Source organism: Microtus oregoni, unplaced genomic scaffold (assembly GCF_018167655.1).
Source record: "Microtus oregoni isolate MIOR12 unplaced genomic scaffold, Mior012 000025F_ref0000491, whole genome shotgun sequence".
NCBI lineage: Eukaryota > Metazoa > Chordata > Mammalia > Rodentia > Cricetidae > Microtus > Microtus oregoni.
In genome coordinates, this window is record NW_024543084.1 from 29,533,462 (window position 1) to 29,550,131 (window position 16,670).

Here is a 16,670-nt window from a genome sequence, read left to right on the forward strand (position 1 = left end):
AACTTCCTGCTCTCCTCTAACACCCATAGAGTGGCACGGGACTCATCTGGTGAGCTTGGAGCAACAGTTGAACGTGTTGGCCAGGTACGTGTGGGCACTACTTAAGCTGTGTCCTTGCGGGTCCCCTCCATTGTGTTATATGACACTAACAAGTGCACATACGTGTCAGCGATCTTCTGTGTGCCTGCCACTGTTCTAAGCGTTGCATTAAGTTTACTTCTCTCAAGTGGGGCTGTGGTGGCACACGCCTTTAATCCTAGCACTCAGAAGGCAGAGGCAGGTGGATCTCTGTGAGTTTGAGGCCAGCCTGGGCTACAAGAGCTAGTTCCAGGGCAAGCGCCAAAGCTCAAAGAGACCCTGTCTTGAAAAACCACCAAAAAAAAAAAAAAAAGTCTACTCTCCACAAATATTAGCTAGATAGAACTATTATCTCTATTTTATGAATAAGGAAGCTGAAACTTAAGAAGGCTTAATTAGCTTTAATTAATGTTACAAGACTACATAGCCGGAAAAGACTTTTGAATATTCCTTCAGAGGAATCTTGAAAATTCTAACCAGTAGGATGATTAGGTAGAGAAGTCTGGCTAATCTCAAAAAGGCCATTTTGCTGCAGATCGAAAAATCATGTTTTCCAATCAAGTCATGGCGATTGTCTCTTCCTCCTCCTGTTCGCCCTCTTGTGTGTACATACGTGTGTGTTCTTGTCTGGGTGTTCGGAGAGGATGCAAATGAAGGCAAGAGGACAGCTTCAGGCATGGTCCACCTTGTCATGTGAAGCAGGTCCCGCTAGATCGCTCAGGGTGGCTCAGACTTGCTGTCCTCTAGCTTCAGTATCCCGAGTAACTGGAATTAAATATGTGTACTAGCTCTATGCAGTTTTATCAGTAATTAAGGAAATTCCCCCTTTCTTGCGCTCCTGAATCTTACTTCTAGATTGCGCTGTACTCCAGTGGGAAACAGTTACATGGTATTTATTGGAAACTCCAGAAACTACCACTGCTGACCAGACATCGTGAAGACAAAACTACATACAAAATGAATTTTTCAGTGCTAAATGTGCACACCTCCTCACTGTAGAAACAAATGGCCCATGTGAATGAACCATTTTCCGAGGAGGATATTCTGAGCTAGCACTGCCCATTGAAATCTCGGCATGTATGGGAATGGTCTATACCTGTTATTGGTCAAGGAAGAACCCACCAGCCACACTTAACTCCTGAGAACTTGAAAAGTGGCTGAAAATGAAAAAAAAAAATTACTGCTACTTAATATTAATGAGCTTCAATTTACATGTTCCCCCAGGGGACGTACGAAGAGTCTATACAAACACAAGGATCTGGTGCAGACCTGTGTAGGTTCTGTGCATGCTGCCTCAGTCTCGGTGACCTCATAGGAGCTTCGATCATGTAGACTTAGAGGGCCTTGTTTTCTTGGTGTCCTCCATCTACTGTGACTATTACACTCTTTCTACCTTCCTCTTCCACAGGGTTCCCTGAGCCCTGAATGGAATTCTGTAGATCAATTCCCATCTTCCTGAGAATCTGCCAAATCCTAGCACTTGGATGGCAGAGGCAGGTGAATCTTTGAGGCCAGCTTGGTCTACAGAGTAAGTTCCAGGACAACCAGTTGTATGTAGAAAGACCCTGTCTCAAAAGAACAAAAACAAAACAAAACAAAACACTGATTTCCATAATGGCCCAACAAGTTTGCATTCCCACTAGCAATGGAGGAGTGTCACATCCTCACCAGCCATTATGGGAATTGATCTACTGTTGACTGAGTTTTTTGTCCTGCCCAGTTCCCGCAGTCCTTAAGTTCCAAAGAAACACACAGAGGTCTACATTAATTATAAACTGATTGGCCTATTAGCTCAGGCTTCAGCCACATGGCGTGGTACCTTTTACAGTAAGGCAGTCACATCTTGCATCCTTTGCATCTGGGTCACGACTGCAGACTGAAACTTCCCTCTTCCCAGAATTCTCATTGCCCCGCCTATACTTTCTGCCTAACTACTGGCCAATTAGTGTTTTATTAAAAATAATAGAAGTGACAGATTAAAAGACAGTTGTCTCACAGCACCTCCCACCTTTTTAAAACAAGAACTCTGAATCTAATATCTTTTGTTTAGCTTTTTGCCTGACCATTATCCATAGCAACTTGTAACCAACACTCTAAACAAAGGAAAATATCCATAGTCCATTTTAGGGGGAATGTGGGCATAGTTTTCCAGGCTGCTTTCTGCTGATTGGGGGTGCTGATAATCTTATGGGGACCTAAAGAAAATTTAGAATTATGATCAAGTTGTGACTGGAGTATCCTGTGAGGCTTGATCATCTCAGGCAGCAGTCTTTGAACTGTTCTGGATGTAGTTCTCAGGGGGTCTTCCTTGGTCAAACCTGATTTTTCTTACAACAGAATGAATTCACAGTCCCTCATTTCCTGTGGAAAGAAAAGCAAAACCTGTTCTCCAAAGTAACATATCTTTTGACTTAAATTTTAAAGTCAAAGCATTATATATATATATATATATATATATATATATATATATATATGTGTGTGTGTGTGTAATCCAGAAGCATTTATAATCAAATGTCTTTTAGCAGCTTTTTCTCCTTCCTCGGCATTCAATTCAAAGAAAACATAATAATACACACTATCCAGATTTTCTGTGTGTTTTTCCATCTTTACATGGCTTTATTTTAAACTCGATTTCTTTTATTTTTATTTTTAATTTTTGGCTTTTTGAGAAAGGGCTTCTCTTTGTATCTTTGGCTGTTCTGTAACTCACTTTGTAAACCAGGCTGTCCTTGAACTCACAGAGGTCTACCTGCCTATGCCTCCCAAGTGTTGGTATTAAAGGTGTGTGCCACCACACTTTGAACTCACAGAGATCTGTCTGCCTCTGTCTCCCAAGTGTTGGGATTAAAGGTGTGTGCCACCACACCCAACTACTTTCTTTCTTTTTAGTTCAAGGACTTTATCTTTTTTCTCCCAAGCCTACATACATTTTTAACACACTGTAAACTGTTTAGACATTTTCTTCGTCTTAGAATAGCTCTTTAATATATATCTCTCTTTTTCTGACCACATGAGTCTTTAATTTGCTAAGCAATATGGGTAGGATTAAAGCTGTGGCTTTGGTGGCTGGATCCAGCTCATTCCTTAGTTTTCTGAGATTCCAACCTCATGGCAGAGGTACCCAGCTGAGCCCTGTTTATTGCCACAACTGTATGGCATTTCAATGTCCCTGCCACCACCAAAAAGTATGCAGTCAGCTTTTCATCAAAACCATTTAAGTGTTTTGTGGCAGGACCTCTTAAAAGAGCTGCAGGGTTTTGCAGCTAATGCTGAGTCAAGAAGCCTTTCTTAAATGAGAGCGCTATTCTTTTCTGTCTAGAATTACTTCCCAAGCTCTCTCAGGCTTTATGTGGATGCAGTTGTCCACATGGGCACCATTCTGTTGACTGAGGTTTCTGTCCTGCCCAGTTCCCGCAGTGGTTAAGTCCAAAAGAAAAACCAGAGGTCTATATTAATTGTCAACTGATCTACCTCAAAATCCGTTTATATCACTCATGGGTATATGCCCAAAGGATCTTTCCTCCTACCACAGAAACACTTGCTCAGCTGTGTTTATTGCTGCTGTTTTATAAGAACCAGAAATCAGAAACAATCTAGATGTCCCTCTGCAGATAAATATATAAAGAAAATGTGGTACATTTACATAATGGAGTATTACTCAGCATAAAAAAACACAAAGTATTTATTTTATATATATGGGTATTTTGTATACATTTATATATATGGGTATTTTGTATACATTTATATATGGGTATTTTGTATACATTATTTAAGGCCTTTTCAAGTGAATTGTTTGCTGTGTTATAGCAAACAAGTGTAGATATATGTGACCTTAATTAAGAAAAACCTGGTGTAGGATGTTCTTCTGTCTATGTGTTGCTTTCATTGGTTGAATAAAGAAACTGGCTTGGCCTTTTGATAGGGCAGCACTTAGATAGGCAGAGTAGACAGAACTGGATGCTGGGAAGAAGGGCAGTGTGGCAGACGCCATGGTTCTCCTGCCTGAGACGCTGGTTAGACTCATGCTGGTAAGCCACAGTCAAGTGGTGATATACATTAATGGAGATGTGTTAAACTAATATGTGAGAGTTAGCCAACAAGAGTCTATAAATAATGGGCCAGGCAGTGTTTAAATGATACAGTTTCTGTGTGATTATTTCGGGTGTAAGCTAGCCAGGTGGGACAGAACAAGGGGGCACTCCCTACTACAAAAACCAGCTTGGCTTAACTAGCCAATAGTGTAGACATTTTTTCCTGTTATTCATGTCCAATACAAGAACTTTCCCTTCATTCCTAATTCCTTTAAAATTAGCTAAAGAAACAATAGTTTTTGTATTTTTTCAAAGTATTCAAAATATTGTATTTTATACTTATGAAAAAGTTTTGTTGTAGTATTTCATGAAAAAAATATGAAACTTGCAGGTAAATAAATAGCTGGACCTAGAAAACCATCATTGAAGCCGGGCAGTGGTGGCCCATGCCCTTAATTCCAGCACTTTGGAGGCAGAGACAAGCGTATCTCTGTGAGTTAGAGGCCAGCCTGGTCTATAAAGCGAGTTCCAGGACAGCCAGGGCTGTTAAACAGAGAAACCCTTTCTTGAACCCCCCCAAATAAGAAAGAAAGGAAGAAAGAAAGAAAAATAAACAAGAAAGAACGAGAGAAAGAAAGAAAGAAAACCATCATTGTGAGTAAGGTATCCTTGACCCAGAAAGACAAATATGGTTTGTAATCGCTCATATGTGGCTGTTTGCTGTAAAGTCAAAAATAACCAAGTTCAATCCATAGAATCACAGAGGTTGGGTTATAGAGGAAGGGACTTGTGGCGACAGATCTTGTTAGGCAAGGGAATTAGAATAGATAGTTATAGGTGGATGGGGCAGGGACTAAAACAGGAAGAAGAGGTAGGGATTTATGCGAGAGGGGAACTAACAATGGAGGGAATGTGGGCAGAGATGGCTAAAATAAAGGGTCGTTTGAGGGGTAGGATGGACATCTAATACAAAGATTCTCAGATCCTGGGAATAGGCCAATTTAGTACTGTCTATATGTAGATTAGGCACCCATTTGGGATGAATGTGGTCAGTTAATTTGAATGCTCATGGGGATTCTGATTGGTCGGTGGGTCCCTGCCAGCAAGGGAGGGAGACCCCATTTAAAAGTTCCAAGGGGCAAGTTAAACCGGGTAGTAAAATGAACAGAGCTTTGGACTCTAGTATCTTACCTTAGATACTGCACACAGGCTTCCTAAGGATAGTTTAGATATTGTGTCTTCTTTGGGTTTGTCATCTTCAACAACTGCCTGCAAAGCCAGGCTCTCTGTCTCCTCTCTCCTGTTACTTTTGCTTTACAGACACCACAGAGTCCTTAAACTGAGGCTACTGTGAGCCTGGCCACCACCCACCTATCCCACCTGTGCTGAACTAAATGCGACAGTAGGAGGAGGCGGCAGAGTCACCAAAAAAGATGATGTTCATCTGGGCTTCGCCAACACAGGTGGACCCAAGATAACGTATTTGGATTTTTATTGGGGGGGGGGGGGACACCAACCAGCTCCCGAATAAAGACACAGAGATGTATTATTATGAATGCTCAGCTTTAGTTTAGGCTTGTCCCACTAGCTCTTTTAACTTAATTTAACTTATTTCTATTCATCTGTACTTTGCTTCAGGGCTTTTTACCTTTCTTTCATTCTGTATGTCCTACTTTCCTGCTCCTTCTGTGTCTGTCTGTCTGGCTCCTGGCGTCTCCCCAGTGTCTCTTTTTCTTTCTCCCTCAAGCTTAAATTTCTCCCCCTACTTACTTTTCCTGCCCAGAAGTTCCACCTATATGTCTTCTCTCACTCTTGACCATTCAGCTTTTTATTAGACCCATCAGGTGCCTTAGACAGGCAAGGCAAAACAGCCACACATCTTTACATAATTAAATGCAACACATCTTTACAGAATTAAACACATCTGTGCATAGTTTATCAGATATTCTGCAACCGGATAGCTCATGCAGCACCTTTGCTGTGCTTGGTTTTGTTGTGTGTGGTTGTTGTTGTTGTTCATTTTCAGTTATGTGGGGTCAATCCCTTTTCTAAATAGTACTTTGCAGAATAACCCAAGTTTTTCCATGTATTAACTGTCCGTCAGTCTTGGAGTTACTAAAATTGATTTTCCTTTTCCAAGCAAAATATAAAGCCACATCAAAGTTAAACAGAGGTCAATCAATAGTTGAATGGTTTCACAAAATAGCAAATGTAGCAGCTGTCAACATTTCCAATCTGGGAAAGATGCAATCAAAACAGATGTTTTGTGGTTTGTTTGCTGGATGGAAGAGAACTATTTTCACCCCGATTTATTGAGATCCGCTGATGATTGAGTGAAAGCTCTTTTAAGAAACATTGTATTTTCTCTTGTGTTCAAAAATCCAATATGTCCCTTATTCTCAGAAATAGACTATGATGCCAATCAGCAGATTAGTTAGTGCCAGTGTCACCGGAAGTATAATCCTTGAATGACAGAGAAAGGAAAGATACTTTGGCCTAATTAACCCAGAAGTTTTATTGTCCTATATGATCCTGTGTTCTGATGACATTAGACAACAGCATTTCTACAGGGTTTTTTTTCTCTGACATTCTGTTATTAACTCACTTCTCAGTACTTTTAAAATTCTTTTACTTATATTTATTTTGTGTGCATACATGGTGTGAGCATGTGCATGATTGTCATGTGTCATGTGTCTTGTGTAGAGGTCAGAGGAAAGCTTCTAGGGTCAGTTTTCTCCTTCCCCAATGCGGGTGGGCTTTGAGGATTACGTCAGGCTATGGGGCCTGGCAGCAAGTGCCCTTCCGGCTGAGCTGTTTCGCCAACCACTTCTCCATTCTTCTGAATCAGGTCTTCAGACAAAGGCAGTATCCCTCCTACCAATAACCATTTTCACCTTTTACCTAGGAAGTACCAAGTTAAAAAACTGTGGCCTGTTATTGCATGCACTATATTTCAACTATATATTCAACTTCTTCATGAGGTGTTTGGCTTAAAACTTTTCTCAGAGCTGAGCTGAGTGGTGCCTACAATCCCATTGACTCAAGAGGCTGAGGCAGAAGGATCCTAAATTCAAGGCCAATTTCAGGAACATAGCAAGCCTCTGTCAAAACCAAAACAAAATAAAGCAAAACCCACTAGAATATTATTCCTTTTGAAAATAGGGTTTTTTTTCATGCAGATATATATTATATGGAAATGTCTCTCCGTTTCTTGTTTGTCCCCATTATTTCCCTAGACAATTTCTCTTCCGCTTTCATTTTGAATACTTTTTATGTGATAATGTAAAATCTAAGAGACACAGATGAGAGAGAACATGTAACTTTATGACTGGTTTAAAATTGCTTGATATGATTGTCTCACGTGACATGCATTTTTCTACAAACAATATCACTTCTTTTCGTAGTTAAAAAACGTTCCATTGTGTATGTCAGCCTGTTGAAAAGCATTCCATTGTGTATGTGAGCCCATCGAGGCTTGAGATACAAGTGACTAAACTCTATCCAACAGAGAAAAAGCCCAAGATTAGAAGAGAAAGCCCCTCTAGTCCCTAAACTTACCAAAAGATCAGGTCACAGAATCCCACCAATCTCAGGCCACCCTGGAAAGATCGGCAGCCCCGTTCCTCCACCAAGAAATGCCATGGAAACTGACTCCTGCTCAGTTCTTTGATGCTTCTCTCCCAATGCAGGGGTTGGGGTTGGGCAGCCACTCTCTTGTATCTTTCTCAATAAATCCCTTGTGTGAGACTTGTTGTGCTGTGTGGCTTTGTGGTCTTCCTCAGTTCCTGACTGCCAGGATACCTTTCCCGTCAGACCTGTAACGTTTCCAGTGTTTTCTTTATACACTCCCTTGCTGTTGTGCACCTAGCCAGGTTCTATAGTGTAACTGTTGAGGATATTGCTGTAATAAACAGCAGTGTTCAGGTATCTCAGCAACAGGCTAATGTCGAACCCTGCAGGAAAATACCCCAGGTGGTGCTGTTGTTGAGTCATAGGTGGTTCCATTTTTAGCTTTCCTGGAGACCGCCATATTGATATCCATCTAGATTGGTCTAGGTTACATTCCCATGAGCAGTGAATAAAGATTTAGTTTTTTTCCGCATCCTCACTGTGACATTCTTTAATGAGCAACATTGACTAGCATTCTGAATAGGGTAAGATGCAATCTGAATGTAGGTTTAGGTCTGTTTCAGTGTTAATTGGTAGAGTACTGAAGGTAGCTTGCTAACTCCCAAGGCATTGGTCTCTCTCTTTTATTTAAATGTGTGTGCACTTCTTCATAAAGCAATTTGGATACATACACTCCGTGATATACAGGTTCATTTACTTACTTAATTATATAAATGCTGTATAAATACTTAATTATATAAATATTATGCTGAGTTAAAATTTATAACAAAATAAAACACAAGACTGACAAATTTTAGATAAAAATTTACTTGATATAAAATATGCTATTAATATAATTCCAATTTTAAATAAAAAACTCAGTGGTACAGAAACAGTTTTAATCTTATTGACTACATAATTTCTTTTTCTTTACAAAGAAAATTTTTAGTCAAGCTGAGCTTTCCTGGAATCTCAGTAGTTGGGGACTGAGGCAGGAGGATTTCTGTAAATCATCCTAGGCCACATAGTGACTTCCAACCCAGTAGATACAGAGAAGAATGGAACCTAGCCCCAGGAAGAGATAAGACATTGTCTACTTCCCAAAGAGTGAATCCAGCTGAGTAGAACAAGCGCTTGGCTAAGGGGCGTTGGCTCTGTAAGTGACAGTACAGAGCACGGAGGGATTCTTTTCCCTACAAGTAGATAATGGACTTTTCCCTCTTACAATTCCTGCTGCCACTCTAGTGTGACCACGGGTTTTGCAGGGTCTACCAGGAACCACTTTCTTTTGCTTCTGTGTTTTTCTTTTGGATGCTACCCAGAACCTAACTATGCTGTCATGGGTACTGTAGTCGTTTTACTCTTTCTCTGAAGCTCTCCTCCATGCCATATGACCGCTTGTTTGCCTTGTGACTGATCTCCACTCCGTGATGGCTTCATTCAAACGGTATGGATTTTTCTTTCTCATCTCATCTTTTCTTCTCCAAGCAGCTGTCAACACTTATAGTTTTCTTTTCTGATTTAAAAAAAAAAAAAAAGCCCTTAGGGAAACTGTCTTTCAACTTCTGATTGATTGCTTTCTTAAGCTGTTTTATTAAGACTCCCCCAAAGGGGATGCTGATTTCCAGTCATGAAATAGGGCTACCAGTCAAAAACTTAAGTGCTGATTAAAACTAAGAAGGAGGAAAAGAAACATAGAGGATGGTGAGAAGGAAAGAGAGAGAGAGAGAGAGAGAGAGAGTTTGTGTGCACGCATGTGTGTGTATGAGTAAGTAAGAGAGAGTGTGTGTGTGCAAGCATGCAAGCCAGTCTAATAAATCCCATTAAATATACTCACTGTCAGTTCTGTTCCTTTAGAGAAATCTGACTGGCAACACCTGACTCAACCTCTGACCTTCTCAAGCACACAATGAGGTGCATGGCCACACACACACACACACACACACACACACACACACAACATGTGCTCTTCACACACAGAACCATACACATATAAAAACAGAGAAAAGTATAGGAAACATCAGAATAATCCCTCTATGTATTTAATCAATTTCAATCATTAGATCAGGGTCATCTTTGTTATTTTCTTGTTCTTGTTGCTTTAAGATAGTTCTGATTGTGTAGCCAGAGATAATGTTAAGCTCAAGATCCTCCTGCCTCAGTGCTAAAAAGTACAGGATTCTGGTTGTTCACAATGCAAACCCCATTAGGTTTTTTTCCACATCCTTATCCTACCCAGCAATTGTTTCCTGACTTATTTTGGGAAAATCCAAAGATCAAAAATATTTAGCCTGGTGTGGTGGTGGACTTAGGAGGCAGAGGCAAGTGGTCCTCTGAGTTTCAGGACATTCTGTTCTGTAGAATGAGTTCCAGGAAAGCTGGAGATACACAAAGAAATCTTGTTAAAAAAAATCATGTGAGTAGTTTAATCTTGTAACCCTCAACCCCCAAACAGGGTTTCTCTGTAGTCCTGGCTGTCCTGTAACTCTATCTATAGACTAGGCTGCCCTTGAAATCAGAGATTCTCCTGCCTCTGCCTCTTTAGTGCTGGGACTAAAGGTGTGCACCATCACCCAGAATATATTTCTCATACCAGAAGAGGGCATCAGGTTTCATTATAGACAATTGTGAACTACAGGTGGTTGCTAGGAATTGAATGCAAGATCTTTGGAAGAATAGTCAATGCTCTCAACCCCCGAGCCATCTTTCCAGTCCCCAGAATCTGTTTCTTAAAATATGTATTTTAAAAGTAGTAATACAGCCATTAATTAACAAACATTCCTGAGCATTGTCAAAGACCCAGGTCACTACTTTAACTTTATCAGTTTTACAGACAGTTCAATTGGGCATAGGCAGTTATAGAAAGAAATAGTTAAAAAGTAAAACAAAGTCTTTTAAGAGACAGTAAAAGTAATATAAAAAAGTAAGACAAATTAAAGGAGTAAAGATAATAAATATTTAAAAGTAATAGAGAAAAAAGCCACATAAAGATAAAATATACTCAGAGGGTCTAGATTATGTATTTGTTGTATTTTCTTTGAATTTCTTGACTACAGGGAGACATTTCATTGTATGGGCTGCTCAGCTAAACCAACATATATATTTCAAAAATTGAGCCTAAGGATATGTTACTTTGGAAAAGAGTTTCTGCTTTTGTTTCCACAAAAGATGAGAACCCGTGGATTCCTTTTAGGCTAATGTGGTTTGATGTAATAAACTCCCTAAAAGGTCTCTGTGAACCCTGAAAATATTTTACCCAATTTGCAGCAGGAAGCAGTTTGGAGAAATTCCCAAAATGATTGTTTATATATGTTTGTTTTTATATAAAGGGGTTTGATTTTAAGTATTTAATGGTCACAGTCAATTTCTAAAACAAAAACAATATGGGGATATGATATAGCTATGAATACTTTACATTGGTATGGACTTTGCTTTATTTATACAAATTTATGGTCAATTTTGTTGTATGTATATTTAAATTCTTGTTTAAGGTATTATGTTTATACAGCTCACTGAAAACTGTAATGTATAGTTAAGAAATACAGATTAATAGGTAGTCATCTATAATAATCAAACTTTTAATTATGTTAGGTTTTCTAGATATACAGAGATGTGTTAGATAATCTTCAACACTTCAAAGGCCTACAGAATATGGCATTTAAAATGTTTTAAGAACTTAGAGTTTTCTTGAAAATGAGACATGTCTGCTCTGGTAGCACCAATTACTTCAGAGAGGTTGATAGGCATTGAAGAAACTCGTTATGGAGTTTACCTTCAACTTGACAAGGCTAGCCATTTGGGCAAGGAACTGCTCTTGCCCGGACTTCTTGATGGTATGCTATATAAACTGAACATGCAGGACCCATAGAAAAATGACTGCTGAACTTGCCTAAAGGTGAGACAATCCTTCAGGATTCCTGCTTCACGAAAGAGTCTGCTAGACATTCTGGAGGACACAGAGGAAAGCGACTGATGAGCTTTGTCAGTATAAGGCAGACCAGATCTTCAAATTTCCTGCTTCATGGAAAAGTTTGCCAGATACTATGTGCCTGTAGGCTGAAGATAGATACCCCAATGTTACAGAAGAACTTTGGGTGACTGTCCAGACATCAAGATGTCTCTGTCAATTCTACAGTTTTGGAAGTTGCTTATAATGCACTTCTTTAACTTCTTTAACTTAGGAATATGTTATATCATTCTGGTCTTTGGTGGAGTTGAAGATAGATACAGTTTTTCTTAGTTATGATAAAAGATAAATATTAGATATGAAACTTTACACTCACAAAGAAATATTATAACTATAATTCTTACTTGATAAAAGTTTTATATATGTAATTTCACTGTGTTAAAGTTAAAACCTTTTGTTTTAATTAGACAGAAAAGGGGAGATGATATGGGATATCCTTTTGTATTGTGTTACTTTTATTGGTTGATAAATAAAGCTGTTTTGGTCAATGGCTTAGCAGTGTAAAGACAGGCAGGGAATATGAACAGAGACAGAGAGAGAGACTAGGCAGAGTCAGGGAGAGGCCATGTAGCTGCCAAAGGAGAAGGAAGCTCAAACTTTACTGGTAGGCCACAGCCTCATATAGTTTCTGTATGATTATTTGGGTCTTGACAGCCATGAAACAAATGCGCAGTCTTAACTTACATTTGGGTAGGTTTTTTTTTTTTTTTTGACTTGAACTTCCCTTTCTTTTGCCTGTACCCCTGGGGCACTCTGCTGGGGTTACAGGTACATCCCACCACACTTAGCTTAAATTTCATTTTGATACTCGATTTTGGTGTCTATAATAGTGGAAAAAGAGGTATCACAGAAGTCTGCCATAGGCAGTTTGTTATCTGTTTGAATACATTAAATCAGGGAGGACAGTGGATATTAAAAGCATGTTGCTGAGTCTCTGATCACTCGAACATGTTTGCTTGGTCTTCCTGGATTGCCTCAGACCTGGAGTTCTTACTTGGAAACAGAACTGTACACCTCAGCTGCTCTATGGCTTCCTGGCTCAGTTTACTAAAATCACTTTCAAACCTGGGCTCTTGTAGCATTTTGAAGTCATTTATACATATTTTAAGGGCTTCTTTAGTTAAAACTGGGTCATATAAGCTGTGAATACATTTATGTCCCACTTAAATTTATCTGTGCTCCAATAATAGTTCTATCTCTGTGTGCTGTGAAGATACAATTCTTTCCCAGAATTCCCCTCCTGTAGGGAACTTTTGACTCATCTAAAAACAGAAGGAGAATACTGGGATCAATCCATAATGTTACCACATTTGGTGCCTCCCTCCCCCCCCCCCCCCCCCGCCTCCGCCCTCAGTTTTTCTTCTTTCCTATCACTTTAGAAAATAAGTGCAGGGGTTAAAGAGATTTCTCAGTAGTTCAGGGTACTGGCTGCCCTTCTAGAAGTTCCTAGTTCAATTCCCAGAACATACATGGTTGTAACAACTGATCTCGCTGATGTGTCTCCAACTGTAAAGCCTGCATTACTCTCGGTACACTTCATGTGTATGGTGCACAAGTAGGCAAGGGCCTGGAGATTGAAAGAACACACAAGAGACCTGGGTCATTCAAAAGGAAATCAGCCTAATGCCATTTATTCAAATTTACGAAAAACCTTAAATACCTAGCTGCTGCACAATGGAATACCCCTCAGGCAGGTAGGAAATTACCATGCCCAAGGTGGAGTAAACAAAGGCCCTAGAGCTAACCACCAGGGGGGCAGAGGGAGCAAAGGAACAAACAGGATGTTAAACTGGCTGGCCAGAAACTGTCCTCAAGATGAAACCCAGGAGCAGGGGTAGACCTGTAGGCCCTACACATGGTGCTGCACAAATGTATATTAACTCCAGCCCTTACATACCCTGTTTTGGCATCAATGGGCATCAGGTACACACATGGTGTATGGACATATGTAGACAGATGTTTCTGTTCCACTCGGTCCTGCAGCCTTTCAATCCCAAAGAAACACACAGAGGCTAATATTAATTATAAACTCTGTTTAGCCTACTAGCTCAGGCTTATTACCAGCTCTTATAACTTAAACTAACTCATAATTCTTGTCTATGTTTAGCCACATGACTTAATATCTTTTCTCTGTAAGGCATTCTCATCTTGCTTCCTCTGCATCTGGCTTGCTATAGATATGAATACTTTGCATTGGTATGGATCTTGGTTTATTGATTTAAGGTCAATTTTGTTAAATGTATGTTTCTGCTCTTGATTAAGGTATTGTGTTTGTACAGCTCATTAATGTATAATTAATAATGTATTATAATGTAATGTATAATCAAGAAATATAGGTTAATAGATAGTCATCCATGATAGTCAAACTTGTAGTCATGTTAGCTAGGTTTTCTAGATGGATAGCTATTCTTCAAATCTTTTAGAGACCTTCAGAGTATGGCATTTAAAATATTTAAGAATGGGCTGGAGAGATGGCTCAGTGGTTAAGAGCATTGCCTTCTCTTCCAAAGGTCCTGAGTTCAATTCCTGGCAACCACATGGTGGCTCACAACCATCTGTAATGAGGTCTGGTGCCCTCTTCTGGCCTGCAGACATACACACAGACAGAATATTGTACACATAATAAATAAATATTAAAAAAATATTTAAGAACTTAAGACTTTTCATGACAATGAAATACATTTGCTCCTGGCAGCAACAGTTACTTCAAAAGGATGATGGGTATCGAAGAGGCTCCTAATAGAGTTTGTTAGCCATTTGGGCAAGAAATTGCTCTGGCCTGAACTGTTTGATTAGACTTGCAGGACCCACTGAAAAATAACTGCTGAAGCTGCCTAAAGAAGGTGAGACAGTCCTTCGTGGGTTCCTACTTCATGAAAAAGTGACAGATATCCTGCAGGACACAGAAGAAAGTGACTGATAAACTGCCAATATAGGCAGAATTGTCTTTGAAATTTCCTGTTTCATGGATAGGTCTGTTGGATATTATGGGCCTGTAGGCTGAAGATGGATGCTCCAATGTTACAGAATACCTTTGGGTGACTGTCTAGGCAATGAGATGTCTCTGTCAATTTTTAGAGTTTTGGAAGTTGCTTACAATGCGCTTCCTGTTTACTTAGGTAATATTATATCCTTCTGGAGTCTTTGATGGAGTTGAAGAATAGATAGCTATAGTTATAGTTTTTCCTAGTTATGATAAAAGATAAAGTAGATATAAATATTGTAACTGTAATTGTTGATTGATTACTGTTTTGTTATATGTAATTTTGCTATGTTAAAGGTAAAACCTTCCTTTTTGTTTAAACAAAAGGGGAAATGGTGTAGGAAGTCCTTCTGTCTATGTGTTGCTTTTATTGGTTAATAAAGAAGCTGCTTTCGGCCAATGGCTTAACAGAATATAGCCAGGCTGGAAGAGATATATATCGAGAGAGTAGACAGAGTCAGGAAGAAGCCGTGTAGCCCTGCTGGAGATGGTTGCCAGATGCTGGATGCTGGATGCTGGATGCTAGACAGAACTTTACCTGGTAAGCCACAGCTACATGGCAATATACAGATTAATAAAAAATGGGTTAACCAAATATATAAGAGCTAGCTAGCAATATGCTTAGGCTATTGGTCAAACAGTATTGCAAATGTTATATTTTCTGTGTGTTTATTTTGGAAGTCTGGGTGGCTGGGAAGCAAATGAGCAGCCTGCACCAATGCTGGCTGGTGACTGACTCTCTGCCTTTCCTCTTCCCAGAATTTTCTCAGTCTGGTCGCCCCACTTATACTTCCTGCCTGGTTACTAGTCAATCAGTGTTTTATTAAACTAATACAAGTGACAAGTCTTTACAGTGTACAAGAGCGTTATCCCTCAGCAGACATACATGCATGCAAAACACTCATCCATTTAAAATAAATATTTTTTTTTAAAAACGCAGTGTGGGGCTCACAACTGTGGTCCTATCACCTGGGAGACTGCCCAGTCAGTCAGTGAATGGTAGTTGTAAAGCTGTCTTCCTGTTTAATGGGTTGCCACACACAAATCCTGTCAAGTGAGCATAAACTGAGTGTTGGTGTTTTCTGAGCTCTCTGGACATGTGATTTCTGTCTGTACTTCGGAAATGAGCCCTGGATTATATTATTTCAACCTCTTCTTCTATCCCAATCCCTCATTTCCATAGGACATTCTATCCAACTACACCTTTCACAACTTTTGAAACTGTCCCACAATGTTTGAATGTTTTTTATTCTCTTGGCATTTCCTGTGGAGAAGTGTTTATCAGTTGTCTTTAAGCTCAAGGGTCATGTTCCGTGCACCAATAAGTTGTCAGTGGAAGTCTGTCTTCTGTTATGGGTTTTCTGATCCCTAGCTTAGCAGCATGACTAGTTCTTAGAGCTTTCAGCTCCTCCAGATCCTACCCGTCTGTTATTGCCTATTGTCTGCTTCTCTCAAATAACTTCCTTATGATTTCAACTTCAGAGCCTTATCTAAATCTATCCCTGATGCTGTTTTGTCTCTTCTCACCAATTTCCTGCTTTTTGATAGACCTCGTCATTTGTTATTAAAAGCCAGGCATGCTGTATTTCTGTGATAGAGCAGGTAAACAGATTCTTAGAGGGGCTAGGAGTTTGGCTGTGCTTGAGGTTACCCTCTCTAGATTTAGTTTGTGTCTCTCCCCTTGCATTCATGTAAAGGAGCTTTGTTGGTGGTTGGTAGTTGTTAGAAATGGCTAGCGCGCAATAGCTTTATGACTAAATCGCAGTTTGTTCATTGTTATCTGTGTGTTTTGAGGCTGTCCCTTCTCTTTTCTACAACCTTTATGTGAGCTGGAGAAACCAGAGGGACTGGGGTGAAATGCTCCCCCCCCACCTCCCAGCACAGTGCTTTACTAAAGCCATTTCTTCTGTGAAGGAGGTCTTGCAATGGAGAACATGGTGGCCCTTTCCCACAATGGCTCTGCCTTTCCTTTGACAAAATCACAAGAAGAGCGTTCTCGACT